At 35.1% G+C, this 13,838-nt stretch overlaps 1 long non-coding RNA gene across 1 annotated transcript; it reads left to right on the forward strand.

Annotated features, from left to right (window-relative positions):
- Positions 1-966: 966 nt before the first annotated feature.
- On the forward strand, positions 967-10,707 carry LOC136027265 (uncharacterized). The gene is made up of 2 exons (XR_010617555.1): positions 967-1,056; positions 9,995-10,707. It is a non-coding gene; the product is annotated as an uncharacterized LOC136027265 (long non-coding RNA).
- Positions 10,708-13,838: the final 3,131 nt, after the last annotated feature.

A 13,838-nucleotide genomic window follows, 5' to 3' on the forward strand; every position in this document is an offset into this window, starting at 1 on the left:
CATTGAGCCAAAAAAAGTGAAGTTAATATGCAAATATCGTTTTAATTATCCATGTACGTTGAACCAAATTCAAAACCTGCATTAATTCAAAAATGTTCAGAAATTAAATACAAAAATCAATTTTTTTAATTGAAAGTAACGAACGACATTAAAACTTAAAAAGAACATAAAATCATTCCGTATATGAAAGGAGCTGTCCTTTCCTCAACGCCCCACTCTTTACGCTAAAGTTTTTTATTGTTTTAAAAGGTAGAGTTGTGAGAAATAGTCAAACTTTAGCGTAAAGGGCGAGGTGTTGAGGAGGAGACAACCCCTTTCATTTCATGTACGGACTAATTTCTGTTCGTTTTAAGTTTTAATGTCGCTCATTACTTTTAGTTAAAAACACTCGTTTTTTTTATTTAATTGTATCTGAAACAACTTTCCTGGGGATATTATTCCTGCAAATCCCACAATTGACTCCGTCAAAAGAAGATTCGACAAACATTTGAAACCTCAAGGTTTTGGAACAAAGGAAAAGGAAAAGCGGCGTATCAAATACCTTAAAGTACCTGGCACCTTGAATATAGGAATAATATAAAAGTAATGCAATTTTGCTGTTTATCATCTGAGTTGTATTTAAAACCAATTAAATTTTGCTTAAGCAAGTCTGGAACCCTTGTCTCACCAAAAAATTAGAATAATCATTAAGAAAAAATTTAACAATCTTATTGCTAATGTAATTTTGATTGCATTATTGTTTTAAAAAATGACTCCAACCGACAATGTTTCATTAGAATCACAATGAAACCTGCCGGTCAAAAGTTTTGATCGTAAAGTTGAAGAATTTTAGCAAAAGAATCTTGTTAGGCCTTTTTTTTATCTGAAGATTTTTTTTTAAGTTACCGATAACACTAATTTCTTTCAGGATCGTTATCTTGGTATCTAGGGCAAGATAAAAATAATCTCACAGAGCAAATAAACGATGTTCATAAGTCGTAGTAATTCTCCATATCAGTCTGCTGTGTGCTAAGTTTGAATTAATGTTTTTTTTTTTATTTTTGAGGAACATTCAAGGTAATTTTTTGCTCTTTAGTCTTAAAGGATTATTTCACCAGGAAGTATATGAAGTAGAGTAAAACCTTTATCGGCTGAATCCAATTTGCTTTTCCTCTAGTGAAGTCTTGTGATTGGTGGCATGCAATTTACAGTAAAGAAAAATGTTGGAGCAAGGATTCGAAAAGAGCTCTAATTCTAAAGCTGATGGGCTTTGACTCAAAGGCAACTCCCTTGCTCCAAGCAATATGCTAGAGGCCGTTTATTTTTCAGCATCCATGGTTTGAAGGAAAATGTGGTCTTTAGCGTCAGGGTTATAAGGAAAATGATATCAAATATTGTCTTTCGATAAGAGATAAGGTAGAAAATGAGGAGTCTAGTGATTAAGTTGATTACAACAATTGGTTTAGTTGGCTAGATAAGCATAACTAAAAACAAGCATTTTGCAAGGAGGGCATTTTCATTTCTAAAATTCGACTTGGCTCTGACGAAGAAATGGGATAATGCGAAATATCAGCAAACAAATTCTCAAAGAATTTAACGCCCCTTCCCTCTTAAGTGATTTTAAGAAGGGTAAGCTTAAATAACAGTTTACACAGAAAAAGGTTACAGTGCATTTCTACATTTTACCGATAGACTTACAAGTACGAGAAAGTCCAAAGGGTCAGTTGAGCAACGATCGTTTTTTAAAGGATTTCTAGTTTGTGTTGGGTATTTGACTTGGCTCTCTACAAGAAATTAAGCTTCATCGAAGTGCGCAAGGACGCCCTTGCGCACTTCGCATCCTATGCGCAACTAGATGTTTCACATCCAGTATATCAAACATAGAACCACCGACACCTGTATGCACATATATAAATAGTACTGGGAACCTGGCGTTTTCGTCGCCGGGCCCTGGTGCTCAGCACATTTCCTCAATACCATGGAAATAGCAGATTACTTCAAACACATGAATCAGAAGATCTCAGGGATGGGCTAGGTCTCCATCCCAATCGGCACGTCTTTGTCTCATCAGAATAATTCCACACACCTTAGTAGCCTACTCTAGCCAAGTCTTACCTTGAATTAGTGTGATTAGTACCTAGTAAGGTAGAATAGATAGGATGTTGGTCCTCGAAAAAAGAGGAATTCCAGTTCTTTTCTAGTCTCATAGGCTAGATCTGTAGAGCCAACTTCTTTTCCAATTCCATGCTAGGTTTATCATTTATTTGAATGTGTCCAGCCTTACAATTTTCACGCTTCTATATATGGATTCTCATTGTCACTTGTCTTCTAACCGTATACAATTTGAGCCTTTTGTTGATGTCATGACCTCACCACAGGTTCGATACAGCCATCCTGGGAAAAATACGAATACTTTCTAAAGATTATGACCTATTTAGACCGTTCTTGTCACCAGAAATGTCAATTTGCCAGTTTTGTGAGGAAAAACTATGTAGCCGATTTCGAGGCCGGGCCCCGGCATCGCTACGCAACAGGCTTGCTTATATTGATTCTCATTGTTACTTATCTTGCAACCGCCGAAAAGGCGAGCCTCTTTTTGCCATGGCGTCACCATAGGCTTGATACAACCATCATATGGAAAATACAAGTTTGTCCTTGAAAGTGTGACCGTTTTAGATTGTTTTAGTTGCAAGAAGCGTCAAAATGTCAGTCAAGAAACAAAAACTAAATAGCTGATTTTGAAGCTGGGCCCTGGCACTCGGCATGTAGTAGACTTGTACATATTGATTCTTGTTATAAGCAGCAACCTCCAAACGAGCCAGTTGTTTGCTACTCTTTCTTTGGGAAAATGGAGGGCTGCCCTGTTTATCTTTTAGCCCCTTACGAATTCTTCACCCTGGCTTAAGACTTGGTCTAATCTTTGCCAACCCTCTTGGTCTCGTTTGGCTTTCTTTTCGCCCATTCGACTTCTTTTCTCTTGTTTAAGACTTTTTCGAGTCTTTTCCAAGCTTCTCGCTATCACCTGGACCTCTTTTTGCCCCATATAATTCTATTCTCTGGCTAGAGACTTAAACTATTCTTTCAAACATTTTTGGTTTCACCTGGCCCGTTTGTCATCTATGAGATTTCCTTTCCCTGTCTTACGACATGATCTATTTTTTCAAGCCTTCTTGTTCTCACCTGACACTATTTTCACTCATACGACAACCTTTCCCTTGCTTAAGACTTGGTGTAGTCTTTTCCAATCCTCATGGTCTCACGAGGTGGTCTTTTCACCCTATACGATCTTATTCCCTGGCGTGAAAAACTCTTGCACAAATCACTTTCTTTGGAAATTGGTTTTAAAAAAAGGTTTACCTTTGGTAGGTTTAATTACAATTAATGTTTAAGAAAGTAAAACTAGAAATTTCGATGAAGAAATTAAAATAAATAAGCTAAAAAAATGAAAATGGGAACTTCGTATTCTTGCATAGCCCTGTTTCTTAGGATTAAAAATTAAAAAGGGTTTCTGGAAAAGAGTTTTCAGAGTCATAATAAGTTCCTATAATAATTAAACCTTTCAAAATAGTGTATACTGCGCCTCGTACCCCTAAATTTCCGACTGTTAAAAAACAAGCAGCTAATATCCTTCTCCTATCCATGTAACTAAATAAAGATGAATATTATGTACCACTTAAACAGATGTTTTATAAATACTATTGTCAACTTTATCACATTCTATAGCCATAGGTGGTTATTTAAATAACCCACAAATAAAGGGTATGAAAGCAGTAGACAACAAACCAAAGAATTTGTCTTGGTCTAATAAAGACAAAATGTGGTAAACCCAACACAATACCGTGAAGACTCTCTTACGTCCCAATGCAATTTCGTGAGGCACTAACTATCTTCCAATGTAACCCCGAATGACACCCACTATCTCTTGCCGTGTTGAGTGACCAAAGACTTGCTAATATTATCAAAAGAGTATATATTTTGCTTCATAGTTTCGTTCGCTATAATGGCAAATACTTTTCAAGAGCTGCACGAAGTACATAGTAAACAAACGACAATTACTTTTAAGCTCCATATTACTGATTTTATTCAGTTGAGACATCAAAAAGTTACGAGCCTTGGTGTGTCGGTGAGCACTAGCGATTGGGGAGAGTTGGTGGATCTTTGTACTGGTAGGGGTGGGATGTCTGAAGCCCTGAATGGACTGTTTAGATCTTCTGATTTTCAGTAAGCAATCAGATAAATGTTAAAGAAGAGAGGCAGGAAAGGTTTCTTACCTAGTCTCCATTAAACCTAAATGGGGTGTTTTTTAACTAAGCACGTGAAATGGAACCTATCAGTTTACAGCTCTCCACCTATTGAAGAAACATTTTAAGTGAAACATACAATACATTCACATGTTTATTTGCCCCGAAAGGGTAAGCATGGTGCGTAAACTTCCTTAAGAAGCTGTGAAAATGATTGCTCAATATTTTTTTTTATGTTTTACCACAACCACCCCCCTCAACCACCTAAAAAATAAGATCTACTCTTTACTACGATATAGCTTTTGCCACAACAGTGATTAACATAAGGTTTCAAGAGAAAAATGGCGTTGTTTTAACAAAGGGGAGAGGTTGCGTCAACCAAGTTTTCACTTTAGATGAATTATTTTGTTTATGATATGCATATCCCACAGAGGAACAAGTTTTTGATTTTTCTGAGGAGGAGTCTAGAAAGAAGCGTATAATTCAACCCATTCAGCTCAACTCCGTACATTTCAGCTCCATACTACTCAACCCCCCATTTTATTCAAGGCGCATTCAACTTAACCCCATTCAGATCAACCCTATTCAGTTCAATCCAATTTGATTCGATCCTATTCAAATCAACCCCATCCAACCTAACCGGATTATCCTAATCCGCATTAAACTAAAATCCTGTGCAGCTAAACCTCTATTTAACTCAACAACCTTACAACTCAATCCAGTTTAATTCAACCCTGTGCAACTCAATCTCTGTTTAACCCAGCTCCAATTCAAACTAACCCGGTGAAACCCAACCCCGATCAACTCAACCCTGTTGTACGCAATTAATTCCAAACCAATTTAACTCAGTCCTTGTTGAAATTAACTAATGCTTAGCCCCTTTAACTAACGTTCAGTAGCACACATTGCTTGAGCACCAGTTTGCAGAAACCTCTATTTCTTTTCAAAATTTTCTTCTCGTTAATAACCTCTATCCCTGCGCTAAATCTCTATTTAACTCAACTTCCAGAAAACTCAAACCCTGTTCATTTTAACCCTAAGCAACTTGCCCCCATTCAAACCAATCCCCTTTTAACCCAGCCCTGTTAACATCAATTAAATTCAAACCCAGTTTTACTAAATCCTTGTTGAAATTGAAGCCATTTAGCTCAATGCGATTTAAATGCTCAAATGATGCTCAATTGCCTGATCATTATTGAACTTCCAATTTGTTGAGAAACAAAATGTTGGGTTCAAACACCCGAATCGAATTTTCCACTTCTTCAACAATTAACTACTTGGATGTCCTCTTACTTTATTGAGTTTTCAATGTGTTGACAAAAATATATGCAGGATTATTGGATTTCCATATTTTTTGTTGGATTTTTAGTTTTTTTTATTGTTGGGTTTCTATCATTAGCGTTATTCAATTCCTTGACATAAAGTCTAATTTCTAGTTTTTATCATTCGGGTTCTCTTTCAAGTTTCTGAAGCATCAATAAACACCAAATAAGTACTTAATTATTCCACAAGAACAGAAATTTGCAACAAATTTCTTCCAGATAATGACACCTATTGGTGACTGTAGTTCTCTTGGTAGAAATCAGCAGTTAAACGAAGTTGACTGAAAAAAAAATTGATTTCCAACCAATTTCGCTGGAATTTAAGCCGGTCAAATCAAATTAAAAATTTATGTCAAAATTGTGATTCACATTTGAATTCAGCCAAATTACTGAAATCATTAAGATGTATATAATTCTCAGTAGAAAAAATGTAATTCTCGACATAAATAGATTTTATTAATAAAAATGGTTTGGATTTCAACAGTAGATTGAAATCTCTTTAATATAATATTGAATTTGACTAATATGCAGTTTAAAGTAACATATTAAACGAGAAATTCAATTTAAGTGCAGGAATTATAAGAGAAGAAAAGCATTGACATTTCTATCGGTAGCATGGGTTTACATAAGACAGAAATCATCCAGTCTTTAATAAGCTCCAAACCGTAATTGTTTCCAGTATTTTGGTTCTTAGTACGGTGGGGAAAGATCACTGGTATAGTTAGAGATAACCGTATTCCTTCAGATGATAGTGTTTTGTCAGCTATCAATTTTTGTGGATTTATTATGAATTTATCTATATATATAAAAATAAGTTGTCTGTGTGTGTGTGTGTGTGTGTGTGTGTGTGTGTGTGTGTGTGTGTGTGTGTGTGTCAAGTGACGTCATGTTTGTGTGTCGACTGACGTCATGTTTGTTGACTGACGTCATTTTGAGGATTGAGCTGTATGTGTCATGAAGTTGGCGCTACCCCAATAGCTAGTATTCTCATAATTTCAAAACGGCTAAACTTAGCCTCGCAAGTCAAAGAGAATTTTGCCAGTTTTAGTATTGAGAAATTAAACGAGTCATTTGATGAAGCTATTGGGAGACTTATCTTATTTTTTTTTTTTTTTTCAAGAAGCTTCATGTTTAACTGAACTTACAGGTATTAATTGGAACAACTCAAAGATTGAAGAGGTACAGTGGACCTCTATAATAAAATAAAAAATTTTGAAGTTAATTGCCCGTTTTGAGCGGAAAAAATAATCTGGAACTAAAAGAAACATATTTTGACTTAGAAATAAGTGGAATTTACGTGTTTATGAAGCGTACACACAGAAATATATGTGCAAACATTACATTATCTCAAAACTTTTATAGGCGATTTTTAATGCATTTTTTTTGTGAGTATGTAGTTAGAAAATCCGCTACCCTAATCATAGAAAACTGAGGTAGCAGCTGGAAAGCTGCTACCCTACTTAACAATACTAATGCTTAAAATATGTTACCTTCTGAACTCAGATTTTTTATAATTAATAACAAAATCGTTACGTGAGAGCAGCTCTGATTTTCGCACTGAAAGCCATTTTACTATGAGCACCACAAAGTGTTAAAAAAATTCTTACCTACATTTACCACAAATTTGCTGCTAACGTTATCTAAGAAGGCAAAATCTTCAGAAGGAAGAAGATACCTGTAGATGTATTTAAGTCCTTTATGCGTACATAAAGGAACCAAAAGATTCCCAAAAACTAGGGATTTTTTTTTTTCAAAATACCGCATGTTTCAACTAGGCTAAAAAATACTACAGTTCAAAAGTATGGATTTTGCTTCGAAAACCAACAAAAATATAACTCCAATTTGCAACCGGATTATTCGAAAAATTAAATATTTAGCCAAAAGGTTTAATCAAACAGTTCATAGCCTTGAACTGTAATTAAGGAGTGGCTCAGCTCAATAGTAACCGAAACTCAAAAATGGAATTTGGACAAAAAATGACAAGAATTGCGTTTTTTTTTTGAGGATTCCAAACATATAAATTTCATTAAGTTTAATGTTACCCATCAAAATCTACGAGCCTGGAAATAAATATTGGTTTTGATGAGTTGAAGGATTTTGAAAAAAGGGCCCCCTTTTTTTAAAATCCATCAATCCATCAAAATCTCGATTTCTTCTGCGGATCGTAGTTTTTGACGGGTAACATTAAACTTAAGGATATTTTTAAATTTGGAATCTGCATAAAACCCCAATTTGTTCAACTCTTATCAATTCTATTTTTGAGTTTCGGTTACTATTGAGCTGAGCCGCTCCTTAATTACAATCCAATAGTATGATCTGTTTGATAAAACTTTCTGGCTAAATGTTCCCTTCTCAACTAATCCTATGGCAAAATGAAGTTAAACTTTAGTTAGCTTTGTAAGCACTGTCTATATTTTTAAAGTGTAGTATTTTTTTTAAGCTCAGACAAAATGTGTGGTGTATGAAAAATTCCCTAGTTCTGGGAAGCTCTTGGTTCATCTGTGCACGTAAAAGACTTAAATACGTTTATAGACGTTTTTTTTCTTTCTGATATGTTTGCTTACTGCAAAAAATAAGCTGAAAATTTTTGCACTGCAAAAAATAAGCTGATTTCACGTAACTACTACTACTACTAACAACTCATCGCAGCACCAAGCCGCCAGGGACCAACACAGTAACGCGCATAAATTTATGTGTGTGCACTTTGAAGACACGTAAATTTGACTCATGTTTAAGTCAAAATATATTCCCTTTGTTTTTATATTATAGTTTCAGCTCAAAAAGGCAATTAGCTTCTGCTTTTTCTCTCAAAATTCAAATATTTAATTTTCATTTTCATTTAACATGTTATTTAAACGGCATAATAGTCAAATTCAATATAAATAAATTTCCATCTACTGTTGAAATCCAAAACATGTCGATAACATAACCGATTTGTGTCGATAATTATATTCTTTTTTCTATAGAAATTTATATAAATCTTTACAATCTCAATAGTTTGCTGGATATAATATACAAACCACAATTTTGAATGATTTTGATGTATGTGTTGCAATCAAGACATTTTTTCTCTTTTGATTACTATGACTACGCCTAGTAGCTCCTTACTTGCAAATAGTTGAAAAAAATATAATAGAATATCGTCGATTCGTTGAAAATAATATAATAATAAAACAATTAATATAATATAATAATTTGCTGAATAATATTATTTGAAAGTAATATAACCCTTCGTTTGATGATAAAATATCGTTGAAAGAAAACCCAGCATTTACGTTTGGCTGTCGATAAAAACAAAGTTTATGGTAATATTTGCTTGTCCTCTCCGAGAAAATTCTTTGCAATCACTCAAGATGGCCCCCCTCCACCTCTCAGTATTTTGTGCTGGTAAGAATATGAACGTAATCTTTTATATTACGAAGAAAACCTTTTCAGCAGTAAATAAGGATTTATCACCCTGCAGCACCTTTTTTTCAGGCTCGATCAAACTGAAGAAGATTAGATATCAACTTATCAACCTCTCACCCCCCCCCCTTCAGTATTTTTCTGAAGTCTCGAGGAAGGCTAAAAGATTTGACTAAAAATGTCCGTGCCCCCTCTCCCACCCATACAATGACCCATCGACCCAGCTGATGAGCTACTATTCATCTCTACATAATTCTATCAAGCATTAAGTTAATCAACTTAAACAAGTGAAATTTTAAAATAAAGGGTTCTATTGAGCGTTTTTTTATCTGAATTATGTGACTCTTTAGGAACGAATATGCAACTACGCAGCTAGGCGACCTTTGAAACTGAAAAGTTCATTGTATAGGTTTTCTATAATTTTAAATCGATTGGCAATCTTTTCGTTGGATAACAATTTGGCCCTATTTGGGGACAAATTGTAGTTTCATGCTACTAAATGGCAGAAAACACCATTCTTCTATGGCAAAATCTTGTTGGCTACTAAAAAGTGGCTCTAAAACTTTTCATTTGCGTCTGATTCAGCCGTTTCTTGGTTTTCAAGGACTATTGATAGGACACAGTCACCCCTGGGGAAAAAAACTACAAATAAACCCGAATCAGTGATCTTCCCTCTCGGAATTTTTGTTTAACTCAACATATTTGTACATGGGAACTTCAAACCTCTTATGTGTTTGGGTTTGGACTTTATCTTATGTGAATAGGGTTGACTGATGTGCTAAATTTGATGGTGTAATATTCGTCAACATCCCTTGCCCTCTGGGTGTTTCCCCTTTTTCGAAATCTATGCAAGTTTTCTCAGGTCTTTAATATTTAATGGATAACTTTAAATAACAAAGCTTTTCTTGTGCATATATTGTTACCAAAAACCTAATATTGAGAATTTGATCACAATTAGGCCAGGCCACTCCTTACTAGCTGTTTTCTATTTTGAACTATTTATTTTGTATTAAATCTACCCTAATTTTCGTATTTTTCTTTTTTTAGATGACTGTACCAACATTCCAAAAAGGATCTTTTCTTGTGTCTCTTGGTATAATCGTAATTTCAATAGTTGCCTCAACTTCAGTTGGGATTATTACAGAAACGTGGAGAGGATATCTGCCGAATAATACATGTTTGCTATATGGGTCAGTGAGTGACACATATTCAAGTGAACAATATTATGGATTACATGGTTCAAATGTTTCAAACTGTGATTATGTAGCTTTTGTTCCGGTACTTTTCATTTTTGTTTGCTTGCCATTAGCAATTTACTATTTCATTCAAGCTAAAGGAGGGAAAACTGATGATGGAATGGTACTACTTGGCATTTTTTGTGTATGTCTAGTTATGTCAATGCTTTCAATTGTCCAAGCCTGTATGATGTCAGTTGGATATGCAACTACTTGTGCAGCGATTCGATACATCCTTATAAAAAATAACATGATCAACATTGCTGGGAGACCCAACGAAACTGCAATTGCTTTTATCAATTCCATGGACTGTAAATTTCACTATGACGCTTTAGATTATTTTTTCAACGAAGAGCAAAGTGGTGTGTACACTGATACTGGACTAAGAATTGGAAGTGGATCTTCGTGGCTGATTTTTATTTTGTGGTTTTCTTTAACTGGTTTGACTGTTGGATTGATTCGACAGAATAGACAGGGATAGAGTTGTAATTTAATTTCATTTTCTTAATAAAAGAGTCACAAGTGTGGCAGTCTCACTTAGTCTGTTGGGGGTCTAGTCATCTTCCATTAGAACTGATAGTTTGATTAATAGGCATAATTAAAAAAAAAATATTTTAAGGACAATTATTTAATATTGTCTTAACAAGAAGAAGTACCTGAATATGTTCCTAATATAGTGGGACTAGGAACATCGTAGAGTGAGAAAAGAAAATGGAAGGAGTCGGATCCAAGCGAAGCTCATGCTGGACAGCACCTCTAATGGTTTCATGTGTTACGCAATATGGCTGCAACCAAGGAGTTTTTTCCACTTTGAGAGTCTAGGCAACGTAAAATATAATAATAGTAATAATAATAATTTATTCCAGAAAAAGCCCGTGGGCCATAGGAAATTTACATAACAAAAACAAACAACAAATTAAATAAATTAAATTAATACTATTTAAGAAAACGCTCCCGATGTGCCGCTGCAGTCCTTACAAGTCTTGCTATCCTTTTAATACTCAAGAAATTTGTCTCTTTCATTCTATCTACCATTCATATCTCATTCAATTTTTCTTTACCATACATCTCTCGCCTCCATTCATTCAATTCGACACATTCACACAAAAAATGTATTAAACTTTCATCCTGAGATCCACACATAGGACAAGCAATAAATCCTACCTTCTCCCCTTTTCTCCCTTGATACTTTCTTTTCTCCCCAATCAAAAATCCATTTCCCCTCCAATCCAAATAAGCCTTCAAATCCTCTCTACTTAACCCAGCCTTCCAAAATACCTCCTCCCCCAACTACCCTTTATCTGTCTATACAATTTTAACGACCTAAACGATCCAGACTTGCCCACCATATCTGTATTTCTTGGTTCTTCAACCTCTTGTACCTCCCTTATTGCTATTTCCTCCATACCCATAATCCCCTTTTCTTCATTCCACCATTTCCCTAATCCACACTTATCTAAGATATCCTTAATCTCCACAGTTCCTTTACATCCAACCACTTCCCTAATCTTGATTCTATAACCTTGCAGAAAATCTTACTCATCACATTTCCTAAACTAATTATTCTATAATTACAATGATCCTGCCTGTTACCTTTTTTAAAAATTGGTATTCCTACTGAAACATTCCACTGAACAGGCCATTTCCTTTTTTCAGTCACAAAACTGAAAACTGCTGCTAAAACTGGTACTAGAACTGTTTTCCCTATTTTCCAAATCTTTGCTGGTATTCCATCCACCCCCGGCGCCGAAGATCCCTTCATTCCTTTTAGACTTGCCGAAACTTCCTCTACCTCGATCGGTTCTAATAGACTATAATCCTCTTATCTTAAGGGGAAACCATTGTGCTCCCATAGCTCCTCTGCTAAACTCCCTATACCGTCTCCATATTGCTCCCTTTTGCTAGCGTCCTGCTCCAGGTATGTTTTCCACGACTCAGCTGGAGGTATGTGTTTGTCGTTGGCCTTGAATTCCTGCCTTACTTCACTCCTAAACTGTTTTGGGTCTTTTGACAAGTATTCCTCGCTTATCTTTATGGCCATAATCTCTTCTACTTGTTTTTTTCTCTTTTTTATTAGCCTCTCGTAAATTTTTCTCTCTGTTCGGTACTCCGATAAGTGTTTATTCATTTCCTGGTCATTTAGTGCTCCTTCCACTTTCCTGAGAAGTTGAACAAGGTTTACTTTCAGCCTCCGACAATCCTCATCAAAGAATTCGTATATCGTATATATACTTATTAATATTATTTGCCTCAAAATAACTTGTTTCTCATTCCTAATCAAAGCACTTGTTACCGTCCTATTACATAGATTAATGTGTATATGCTTCATGTATACACATATCAAAATATGTGTACTCGGTAAGAGATATGAACTAAGATACAAAGGAAACAAAACTTCATTAATGTCTTTGAGCCTTGTCTAAAATAGTTGCTATATCAATCACATCCTTGCTGGTTTTAATTTACAATGAAGAATGTTAAAATAAAAACACATAACTTTTTGTGATTATTATACATACGGCAAAACATTAAGCAAATCAATATGAAGAAAGAGAGCCAACTCATTTAAAAAATTAAAAAAAAAATCAGCCGAAAGTAATGAGCAACATTAAGACTTAAACGAATAGAAATTATTACGTATATGAGGGGTGTCGCCACCTCGTCAATACCTCACGTTTTATAATAAAGTCCGAACCAAATTCTGTGAGAATGACCCCTGACCATATAATTAGAATAAATAACTCTTTAAAAAGTACAAACTATCTTTAGCGCAAAGAGCTAGGTATTGACGAGTGGCAACCCCCTACATAAGCAATAATTTCTGTTTTCTTTAATATTGTTTCCTTTCCACATGAGAAATTCACATGTCCAAATTTTGATCGGGTGACTCTGGAGAAAAAATAAGGGTAGGAGGGGGGCTAGCTGCCCTCCAATAGTTTTGTCACTTAAAGAGGGCCCTAGAACTTTTGATTTCCGGTCCAATAACCCTCTCTTGACCTTCTAAGATCACTGGTTCAATATGACCATCCCTGAGAAAAAAACAAACAAAAAAAAACAAACAAACACGCATTCGTGATCTTTCTTCTAGCAAAAATATAAAATTTCACATTTTTGTACATGAGGCTTAAAACCTCTAAATTAGGGCTCTCTGGTAGGCTGAATCTGATGGGTTCTTCTGATTGGGGTTTCTCCTCTTTTTTCAAAAAAAATTTCAAATTTTCTTAGGCTGGCAACTTTTAATGGGTACCATTAAATTTAGATTTTCCATATTTTGCATAAACACCACAATTCAGTTTTTTTTATGTATCTATTGTTATCTAAACTCTGCTTCTTAGAGTTTCTGTTAATATTGTGCTGCATCCCTCCTTACTTACCGTTCGTTATCACGAACTGTTTGATTTAAAATCTAGAAGCTTTGCTCATCGATGGCCAAGTCTTGGTAAAGGAAAATGATATCTAAGGTCAGGAATGTACCCATTCTGACTAAAGGTGAGCCCTGATTGAGGGTGCTTAAACCATATGAAGGAAACATACTTTTGAAATCATAACCAATCCATAGAAATCAAGACTAATTCACAAAAAAATCATGCCTAAGCCATAGAAATCAAGGCAAGGCTCTAGAAATCAAGACCAAGCTCTAAAAGCTAAGAGACCGG

This window comes from Artemia franciscana, chromosome 5 (genome assembly GCF_032884065.1).
Source record: "Artemia franciscana chromosome 5, ASM3288406v1, whole genome shotgun sequence".
Classification (NCBI taxonomy): domain Eukaryota; kingdom Metazoa; phylum Arthropoda; class Branchiopoda; order Anostraca; family Artemiidae; genus Artemia; species Artemia franciscana.